We start from the raw sequence: 11334 nt of genomic DNA, 5'->3' as shown, positions 1-11334 counted from the left end.
GTTGTAAGGGATGGTCATGAACAATTTATTCAAATAAATTCAACATTTACAAAATAATTACCATCTACAAAGTGCATGCCTGCCCTGTCCTTGGGGCCATTTAACATGAAGAATGAAGGTCCTTCTAAAGCCAGCCTCATTGTTCTATGTAAGACACCACTCTACCTCTAAATATGTGTTTAACACATGCTTGTTTAATCAATGCTCATTGAAGGAATGAATGAACGAACTTCAAGTTAAAAAGATCTCTAAAACCCTGAAAATGGGTGGGGATTAGGAAGGACCTCCCTCTCAGAATCATACTTGAACTGAGCTTTGAAAAAAAAGCTAAGTCTAAGGGGCAGATATGAAAACAGAGTATATTCTAGGCATGTGGAGCACCCTTTGCAAAGACATAGAGGGAAATGAAATGTTAAGTTTCTCAAATAGCTCATAGACCAGTGTGACTAGAATATAGAATACACACAATGATGGGAGTGGGAAAGAGTAGAATAATTCTGGAAAGGTAAGTGGGAGTCAGCATGTGGAGGTATCTAAATGCCAAGGTAAAGAGTTTGAGTTTTGTCCAAGAGGGAAGAGGGATTCATGGAAATTTTGTTTTATTTTGAATAGGAGATGGTCCTGGTCTGCCCTGAGCTACAGAAGCATTAATTTAGCAGCTATATGGAGCAGGAATTGGAAAGGGAGGGAGACCGAGGAAAAGCAGCTATCTAGTTGAGAGATAATAATGGACTTAGTGGGAAAGAAATGGTGAGTGAGAAGACAAGAACAGATTTCAAAAGATTTTCAGGTAGAATCAATAAGACTTGGAAACTGATTGGCAAGTGATACTAGGCAGAGAGAAAGGTAAAAAATGACCTCAGTGTTGAGAACCTCAGAAACTGGAAAGATAGTAGTAACCTCAACAGAAATAGGGAAGTTTGGAGGAGGGGTGACAATGAATTGGGTTTTGTATGTGGTGAGTTCAGGATGCCCATAAGATTTCCAAGTGGAGATATCCAGTATCCCAATAACCCAGCATTGACTTTGAGGCCTTAAGGTGTAACAGAATATTTTCAACAAGCTTGGTTCACATCTCCTTCTTGATGAAACCCTCCCTGATCTCCTGTCTCTGAGGACTCTCAGACTTTTTGCTTCAGATTTCATATAGACCTTTGCCTCATACCTTTTAAGAGTACTTATTCCACGATTTTATGTAGTATAATTACTTGGGCATATATCGGACAGTCCTCCTTTTGACCTTTGAGCTCTAGGAAAAAAGCAACACTCTTATTAAGCAAGTGTTTTCTTGAATTCATTGACTGAACATGAATGTAGACTCTACATGTTTTGGTTCCCCAGATAAGGTTCCTCTGGCCAAAGGGTGATATTTCTTTCAATAGTTGCTACGCTAAATGCCTCCTGCTTTTCTTAGCCAAACTCTTAGAAAAAAAAAGTCTCATATCCTTGTTGCCTCCACTTTTCTTTGTCTTTTAACAATCTTCATTCTCATTTATGACCTCCTTCCTCCACTGAAGGTCTTCTCTCCGGTTACTGGTGCTTTCCTATTGGACAAATCTGACTGTCTTGTCTCATTCATCTTCTTGACTTCTTTGTAATGTTTGATGGTTAACCACCGTCTTCTGGATGTTCTCTCTGGGTTTCTCTCTCATGGATGCTTCTCTTTCCTGGATCTCCTCTTGTCTCTCTGACCACTCCTCAATCTCCTTTGGCTTAACATCCATCTGACACCCCATCATTTTGGGGATACCTCAGGATTCTTTCTTGGGTACTGTTCTCCTCTCTATGCTATATAACTTGCAGAAATAATCAGCTTCCATGGATTCCATCACCACTTCTGAGCAGATGATTCCCAGAGCCATATATCTAGTATTGATCTCTCTCCCACAGAGTGATATGTCCCCTTTTTACCACTTTCTTAGCCACTACCCTAGTACAGGCCCTCATCGTTTCTTGTCTGGACCCTTGTGATGGCCTTCTGATTGGTCTCTTTTCTTCAAGAATCTCTTCATTCCAAGTCATCCTCACCTGGACAGCTGCCAATGTGATTTTCTTAAAGTATAGGTTTGACCAGGCTACTCCTCTTTTCCGGGACAACAAACACCTTGCTGTCCCTTGTACATGATAGTCGATTTCCACCTTCTGAGTCTTTGTCTTGATATGTGTGTCTGAAATGTTTTCCTGTTATACCTCGTTGTCTTAGAATTCTTTCACTCAAGGCTCAGCTTGAACATCACCTTCCCCATGTGACTCCTTTCCTGACTCCTACAAATACTAATTTTTTTCCTCAAAACTCTACTTTGTATTTTCTTTTATGTTGATGCTTAATGTTATGTTTTGTTATGTTTTATGTTCTTTTATGTTTTATTATATTACAATAATAGTAAAAATGGTTTACATTTATAAAGTGTGTGCTATGTATTAGGCATTATGCTAAGCACTTTAAAATTTTATCTCATTTGATCCTCCCAACAGCTTTGGCAAGTAAGGGCTCACACATCTTATAGATGAGGAAACTGGGGAAAGGAGAGGTTAAATGGCTCACTCAGCTAGTAAGTATCTGCGTTCACTCAACATGACTTGATTAGCTAGCACTCTCGGGATGTTCCTGTCCTCTGGTGTTCTACCCAAGGGAAGGTACACTCCATGCCCAAAAGCTGCCTTTTATCCTCTGGGTTTACTGGCTACATTTCTTGCTCAAAGATCAAGCCTTAAATTCAATTCACTCTGGAGGTCATAGACTGGAGAACAAGTCCCCACCCAACTAGCACAGAGTGAATGTAATAACTAAGTAATAATTGTCTCTCTTTTACTCAGGAACCCTGAGGATCTTCCCCTCCAAATTTGATTTCTTTTTTTTATTAAAGGGGCCATCCCTTGAGTAACTCAAAGAAGCCTATTCTTTGAATGGATGTATCTCATTCAAAGTGAGAATGTGATACAACCTTAGCTTGAAAGGGCCAGGGTCTCCCATTGCATCCTGGACCATCTCCAGTAGTCCTGGTAAATATCAGGCCATTGGACTCAGATGACATAGCAGAAGAAAGTGAGGTTGGTGACCTTGCAGAGCCCTCCTTCACACAAATAAAAGTCAACTGCACATCATGTCATCATCTTGATGTCATGAACAAAGGACAAACACAGCAATAACAAGAGCAATCTGAGTTCATATTTGAATGTAGGTCTTTCTGACCATTAGGCCTGCATTCTATCCACTGCACCACTTATCTGCCTCTGAATATGAACAGGAAAAGGAGTCTACAGCCCCTATCTCCCAGGCCTGGTTCCTATTACATGATGCAGGTATACTTGAGGCTTGACTGCATCCATGACTAGTTAGAACTGAGTAGGCCTTCACAGTTAACCTTTAGGGACTTTCTTTTATCCTGATGGTCCATGTTCCCTAATCCTATATCCCCATCAGCAATGTCATAGCTGCCACAAGTCCTTTGTAAAGCCCTATGTAAACCTAAGACGGCAGAATCTCTCAGTCTTCAAATGGAGCACACATCCCACTATACATCAGTACTACCATACTGAATGCTGTCTAGGGTAAATATTAGGGTAAGAGAGGCTGCATGTGACTCTATTTATGCATCTACGCATTCCCTTCTATCCTATGACTATCAGTAATAAGTATCAATAAAGCATTCTGATTCACCCTTTGTTGCTATGTACCATCCATTGGCATAATATAATAATTGGTATAATATAATAATAATAATGTAAATTATATTAATATGTATACTTATGTCTCCCTTGATAGAATATAAGCTCCTTGAGAACAGGGGCTCTTTCATTCTCTCTTTTCGTATCTTTAGCTTCTAGGTAGGTATTACAGTAGGTATTTAGTAAATGCTTATTGACTGATTATTCTCTAGGCAATGAAAATAAAAATTCTTCACGTCAGTCTACTAGTGGGAAATTTTTTTGTGTTAAATACAACCCTACCGCAATCGTAATAATATTGTGTTTTATCCGTTTCTTTTTTGGGAAAGAAAGGGGGTAGTGGTGGAGTAGAAGAGATGGCTTTGCCTTCCAGCCAATCACTTTGCAAGCAAAGCAATCCAGGAGAAACATCTAGCCTCAAAAGCTCATTTTTTATCCCATTTATTCCTCCTGGTCAAATGTCTCACTCTTTTGACCAGATCACTTACTCCCTACCAAAGTGTGATGGCCATAAAATTAAGATCTTTTTCTGTTTTTGTTTTACTAAAAGTATCCCTGATTGAGTAATGTGAATAAAGAAGATCTTTCCCACCCATGGATGGGCCTGCCCATTGTTGGAAGCTTGATTAGGGAAAGTGTTTTGTAGGAGGGTTCTAAGTATCTTTTGTTTTTTTCTGTTGAAGCACTGGGGCAGAGGGTTATACACTCTGGCTCTAAAAAATATATAAATACCCTGAGGGTGAGGTTTTACTTTGGCTTAGTTTCTGTAAGAAAGTTTGAGTGCCACATGAGGATTCTGGGAAACTGCTTAAAGGAGCCCCCCAGCATTGAAAACTCAGATGTCAGCGCTTCCCTCTCTGGTAACTATGGTCAGACAGTTGGACTGTCTGTTGAATTCAGGCAGAAGAAGTCATGTCTATCGATCTTTGATTTCTCTGTATTTTCTTTGAAGTTGAGGGTGCTGAATGATAAAACTAGATGAATGATATATGTGCTTGGTTAAAGGAATGATATATATGCTTGATTAAAGTGATTGTTAACCCCTCAAAAGTTGCCTTTCCTTTTCTGAATGCAGATCTAAGAACCTGTGGTAGCAGGCAAATCCTGTGTATGTTGGGATGCTTACTATTACAAAGTATGAAATCTTTAGTCCCCTGATGATGTTAGAAGTAATTTGAACCAACCTCTTTCATCCAGATGATGCCCATGTCTCAATAAAGACAAAGAAATGTCAACCTTCCCACTAAGGTATTGGTAAATATCATAGAAGCATAGAATTTTGACCTGGAAAAGATCTTTGAGATTATGTAGCTAGACCCTTTATTTTATGGATGAGGAAATTAAGGGGAAGTTACTTATATAAGGTTGCACATATTGCAAGCATGAAGTATTAAGATGAAGATCATAATCCAGATTTTCTGAACACTAAATCTGATGTTCACTTTATTATACCTCAGTTTCTCTGGGATGATGCCTGTGAAAATAGGCACATAGCAAGTGTCAGGATTATATAAGGCAAGCTCATTTGTATAAACTCAGCCCAATTCTGGATCTATTAGATATGCAGTGAGGAACTAAAACAGGTTAGTAGAAGCTTAGGTGTGAGGTATCAAGCCTATATTCACAAGATTGAAATTAACCAGAATTATCACAGAATTATAAAATCTTAGAGTCAGAAGGGACCTCACAGACTATCTTGTTCAGATTCTGCTTGATTATCTTCAATGAGAAAGAATTCATTATCATCTGTACCATATCATAAGAATATACATGTGTGAACCATCCATCAACTGAAGCCACTTAATGAATCATTCAGTCAGTAGCCTTTATTCACGAATAGGCAAAATATAGCCCAAGTGTTTGTTTTGGTATGACCTGCAAGCTAAGAATAGTTTTTTACATCTTTAAATACAGCAAAACTTAATTTTAAAATGTAAAAATCATCCTTAGCTTTGCAGGCTATACAAATACAGGTCATAATTTGCCAACCCTTGCTCTGATGAATCTATGGTCTCATCAATACTTCCTCTTGTGATACAGATTTCAGCCCATTAATAGGTGGTCATCCTGTTTAACTCTTGTCTGTGTCTTCCTATAAATCCATGACAGGGGTCACCCAATATACTGGGATCCTGACTTTTTCTTAACATTTCAAGAATGTTAAGCACCTAAGTTGTGTAATAATTATCTTTTATTCTCACCATTTGATCAGTTTTTCCACTTTCCCAATCATATGTTTCTTTTACTCTGTTTCTCCTTTGTAATTCTCCATTGTGTAACTTGTTCCAGGCTGCTCATCTCCACCAGTGACTCTCCATAGCAACCCAACCCATGAAATTCCATTCTATTTCATGGAAATCTTTGTTGGAAATGAGAACTGCAACACCAGCCAACAATACAAATGAGTGGTTGTGCAAGATGCTACAGCCCTTTCCTTTTGCCTCTTCATTGGTGAGTTGTCAGTGTGCCATATGTAAAATAAGAACTAAGGCAGGCTGTTACAGAAACAAAATATTAATGTAAGATGGTTATCAACCACTCCAACCAGGCTGAGCTCAGGGAACAACATGTTAGAATAACACCATTGCTTCTGCCAAATAAATAGACAAAAACTTATAAACCTAGGAGCAAATCATCATATCACTTGGTTTGATTTTCACAGGTCGTCAATTCTAGGTAGAACAAAAATCTGGAATGTGAAAATGGGGCTACCAAAGATATCCTTCCTCTGGTTGAATGAACTAGAAAAGGGTAGTATCTCCAGAAGGGTTACAGACACTCTGTGGTTTCTAAATGTCACAGATTCTCTGGAAGGTGCTGACAGAAGAACTGGCATTCTAGATCTTCCTCGGATTTGTAATGAATCTATCATAATTTTGGCGTTCTTCAACCTTAACATGAATTCCCTTTATAATATGGAACAGCAGAACCCACCATTGAGGCATAGTTGTATTATCCATGCTCAAGTCTAGGTCCTTGTATGTCAGCTACTTTGATTTAATTCAGAAAAGGGAAAAATTGTCCCCCCCCCAAAAATGGCTGAGTTCAATGACCAGTTGATTATTTGTTTCTTTGTCATGTTGATCCATAAACATTTTTTTAAAATTACATAAAAGCTGAATCCAGAACAGAATAAGAAGATAATGTGGGCTGGATTGCATTTGGAAAATTGACCCATGTTTTCAGTTATTTTAAACCACTCTCTTTGCAAAATCCTCTCTATTCAACAACAATATTTTCCCATTGTGGCTGTATAGCTATGAAAACTATGAATCATGAAACACCATGACTTCTGAAAAAATCACATTTACAAGTGGCTCAAAGGAAAATAAAAAGATGCATGGTGGGAGTAAGTAGGCTACAGTATGTTACTGTGCCTGTCTGGAACATAAATGCTAAATTAATAAATGCTTGTTGACTGATTGATGGACTTTCATATGAGAAGTGGTACCAAAAATATCAAGGATATGGAAATGCTGTATTAGAAAGTGCTAAGAATACTGAATTTAAAGTAAGGATATGGGTTTCAATTAATCAACCAATCAACGAACAAGCAGTACGTGTCTACTATGTGCCAGGTACTGTGCTACGTACTGAGCTGATGAAGAATGAAGCAATTCCCATTCTTAATGAGTTTATTTATATCTCACCAGGGATAGTAATTAATATTATAAGTAAATACAGAAAAATATTAAAATAATAAATACAATAAAAGCAAAAAATAATAATAGAATAATAAATAAATACAAACAAATACAAGTAAGTTTAATACAAAGTAATTTGGGCAGGGAGGGTGACAATGGTTTGAGAGGATGAGAATAGCTTTCTAAAGATGGTGTTTCAGAAGCGTCTTGAAGGAATACGTGATATGAATGAAAGGAGAGAGAGCATTGCAGGCATGCAGGTGGGAGATGGTTTCTCATGTGTGAGGAACAAAGAGAACACCAGTTTGGACAGTAAAATTTGGGAAAGTGAATAATGGATATTTATGTTGGGAAGGTATATTGGGTCAGGTCACGAAGAGTTTAAAAGCTCAACAGAGGAGTTTCCGGTTTATCCTAGAATTAGTAGGGCTAACTCTCTGGACTTTATGGGGTAGAATATGAAAAGTAGATTACATGTTCATCATATTATTATCATATTTCATGTCCACACATCGAACATTCAAATTAACATGTGCCGATATAATAGATGATACAGTAAGATCCAAAGGGAGAAGAAAACCAATAGACCTTGTTCTGAACACATCAATTAACTGAGGCATGTAACTCCTGAGGGAGGTCAGCAAGGGTCCTTGTGATCTCCAGTCTTAGGTGACAAGAGAAGCAAACTTTCTCTGACCATGGACTTTCCATCTCCTGCTGCATATGTGACTTCCATTTGCACCAGTACTAAGAGAAACCATCTGATGGGGCTGAACCTGTCCTTGGAGGAAAGAAAAAGAGGAAAGTCAGTGGGGAGCAGTATTTCCATGTTCTACCTACTCTCCAGACTTCAAAAGGAAGAGAAGTGAAGCAGTCTTTCATCCGACTATGCACCCTCCTCATACTGTGATTGACTCCTCACAAATAGCCAGCCTTCTCTGGGATGAGGCATGCTACCTTCCAGTAAATGAAAAACATATTCACACCTGGTCATACCTACACATCGCAGTGATTCTGAACCCCTGCAGGTCATTATCCATATGCTATTCCCCAACACCTGATTCATTATTCCCATCCACCTCAACCCTTGTACCCCAAAGTCCCAACCAAGCATTATTCACCCCTTCAACTGTACCTGGCAGTAGAAGGAATAGAATACTTGTTCCATGGGCAACAAAATTCCCTTCATTCTACATCTTTTCATCTCCCATTCATTTGATCTTCTAGCAATCATCAGACTTGGCTTTCCTTCTCGCACCCTTTGACATAGCTTGCCTGTCTACCCTTTCCAGTCCTGGCTGCACCAATAAGATCAAAAGCAATAAATAGAAGTTGCAAAGAGGCAAATTAAGGCTCAATTTAAGGGAAAACTTCCTAAAATTTAACACTGTCCAAGGACCATGGGGGTAGAGGTGGGAGTTAAACTTCTAGCGCTTAGTGTAGTTCTTGGCACACAGTAAGTGCTTAACAAATACTTGTTGATGATTATGATAAAAAGTTGAATTGGTTGCCTCAAGAAGTGGTGGGTAGAAGTCTTCAAGTAGAGCAGTTACCGGATAACCAATTGTCAGTTGTATTATAGAAAACATTTTTTTCATATATAAATTGAGCTGAAAGACCACTGGAGTCTCTTTGAATTATAAACTCTTTATTTCTCTGATTCTACATTCCTAATCACAAAGATCAAATAACTAATCCTTTCTCTTTTCAGTTGGATTCTTTGGTGTCATGTGGATCCCAGTACTCCAACCTTTCTATGTACCTGTGATATCATGAATACGTCAGTTCTCTCCATTGATACAGATTATAGCTCATCCACATGGGGCTACCCTGTGAGACTCTTCATTCTTCTCCTCCAGTCATTAACCAGGGCCTTCCTTGAATTTTTCTGACATTGACACAGCCTTAATTTGAAGGAAATTATTCTTTTTAGGTCAAAGAATATTTTAGGGACCCTCAAAGTACCTGTTAAGCTTGTGTTCCAACATCTGGCCCCTGTGATTAAATAACAGTAGAGCAAGTTGTGTCTAAAAGGCTCCAACGACTTGTCCACAGTTTTTCACCTCTCTTTGCCAGTACTTAGACTCTGTTGTGGGGTGTCTTCCAGCTACAGATTTCTGATTGGCTGCTAGAGAGCTGGTTGCCTCCCACCCCTTATCTTTGATAGCAGTTCTATGAAGACAGACAGTCCAGGCAACATTTGTCTTGAGGCCCTCAACCCCATAGAACTCAGCGATAATAGTAACAATAATAACTCACTCTGACCAAAGTCAGTGAATCTAGCAGTTTGAGATTCCAACTTAAAGAGGGAGGATAGAGATCTTTCTGTTGTTGCATAAAGGATAGTTCCCTCAGAGTTAATATCTCCTTGGAATGCAGCCATAATATTTATATTTTTAGCTCTATCTGCACTGAGCAGGCCTATCAGGGCACTGCTACATTGCTAATTAATATCGGTTATCTTCTAATAAAGGGAGTTCTTAAAATGGGCTTTCCTCCAACTCACTGGCTGAAAATGCAAGAATCAAAGGTTGGGGATGAACCACAGGGAAACTGTATTCCAAGGCGAGCTTAACTTCTAAATCAAATAATCTCTGAACACCCGCAAAAAAAAGCATTAATACAACCCGTCAGTATCAGATCTTCGGCACTCAAGGTTGCATCCAATCTATTTCTTACTTATGAAGAAATGCAGGGGCTGTGGAGTGAATGGGGCCTCAAGAGTGTTTCATGAGATAACATAAAATGATAAAAAACAACTCTTTCTTGCAGGATGAAGTAGTCTTTTAGGAAATTTGCTGTCAAATATATCCTCTGAGACCAGGTCTTTCTTCACTCATAAAGACAACAGAAATGGTGCAGCATTTATCCAAAGAATTCAACAGCCAAAAACACTGGGCTTCGATAACCTGGCTAATTTGCTGGTTTGCCCCTGAATCACTAGTGGGTTTTCTCATCCCGGGTGACTTCTTTTCCTTGTCTCTTTTCCTCATAAGATATCCCACAGCTATTTTGAAGATTAACTTCAGCCTGGCTATTGGCTAGAATCTTCTTAAGAATGAAGGCAGAGGACAAAGTAAAATTGTTAAAAATGAACATTGATGATGATGGTGATGATGGTGGTGGTTTTGTGGTAAGAAAATATTTTTTTGCTGTTATTTCAAGTTGACTATACCGTGAGACTAATTTCGTCATTCCCACTTTACAGATGAGGAAATTGAGACTGAAAAGGGTAAAATAACTTTCTCATGATCACATAGGCAAGACTTGTGCCCAGATCTTCTGACTCCAAACTGAATTCTCTTTCCAATATGTCAAGATACCTGTCAATAATTGCAATGATTGGATGATACAATCGTTGCATAGGATTCCTTCAAAACATGGTGTGAGGTGGAACTCTACTTCTGCTAGGCCTTGAAGGATAGGCAGGATTCAGATAAATGAAAAAGAAGCAGGGCATCCTTAATTAAAAGATCAGTGAGAAAAAAGACTCAGAGGTTAGAAAGTTCAAGAATGATTCTATGGCTGCAAAAGAAAGTTTGCCCACAATCTCTGATTTGTTACATCCACATGTTCCTCATACAAAACCAAGGTTATGCTGGTAAATGTTTAACAACCAGCTTTCCAAAAATAAAACAAAAGACCGAAAATGTTCAAAACTCAAATGCATTTGAGTCTGCTCTGCATTATTAGCTCTTTATTCATCATTCTTTCATTCATCTTTGATTTATCATTTTAAGTCTAGAAAACCAACAAAACCAAATATCAAGTCTTAATTCATAGCCTGTGCAGATTTCTCAGGTGTTAATGCTCACCAAGCTGTCTGGCTCTACTTCATATATCAGGCTATATAAATGTAAAATAGTATTTTAACTATTTAGTAAAGACCTACTATGTGCTCTGGAGCGGGGGGTGCAAGGGTGGGGGGAGGAGAGAACATAGCAAAAATCATGATCCCTTCCTTTAAAGGGCAAATGTGCTCATATCCTCCAGTTTGGCGTAAAAATGAGAGTATAATGAG

The sequence above is a fragment of the Notamacropus eugenii genome, chromosome 1 (assembly GCF_028372415.1).
Source record: "Notamacropus eugenii isolate mMacEug1 chromosome 1, mMacEug1.pri_v2, whole genome shotgun sequence".
Classification (NCBI taxonomy): Eukaryota; Metazoa; Chordata; class Mammalia; order Diprotodontia; family Macropodidae; genus Notamacropus; species Notamacropus eugenii.
Note: the sequence above shows the minus strand (reverse complement) of the source record.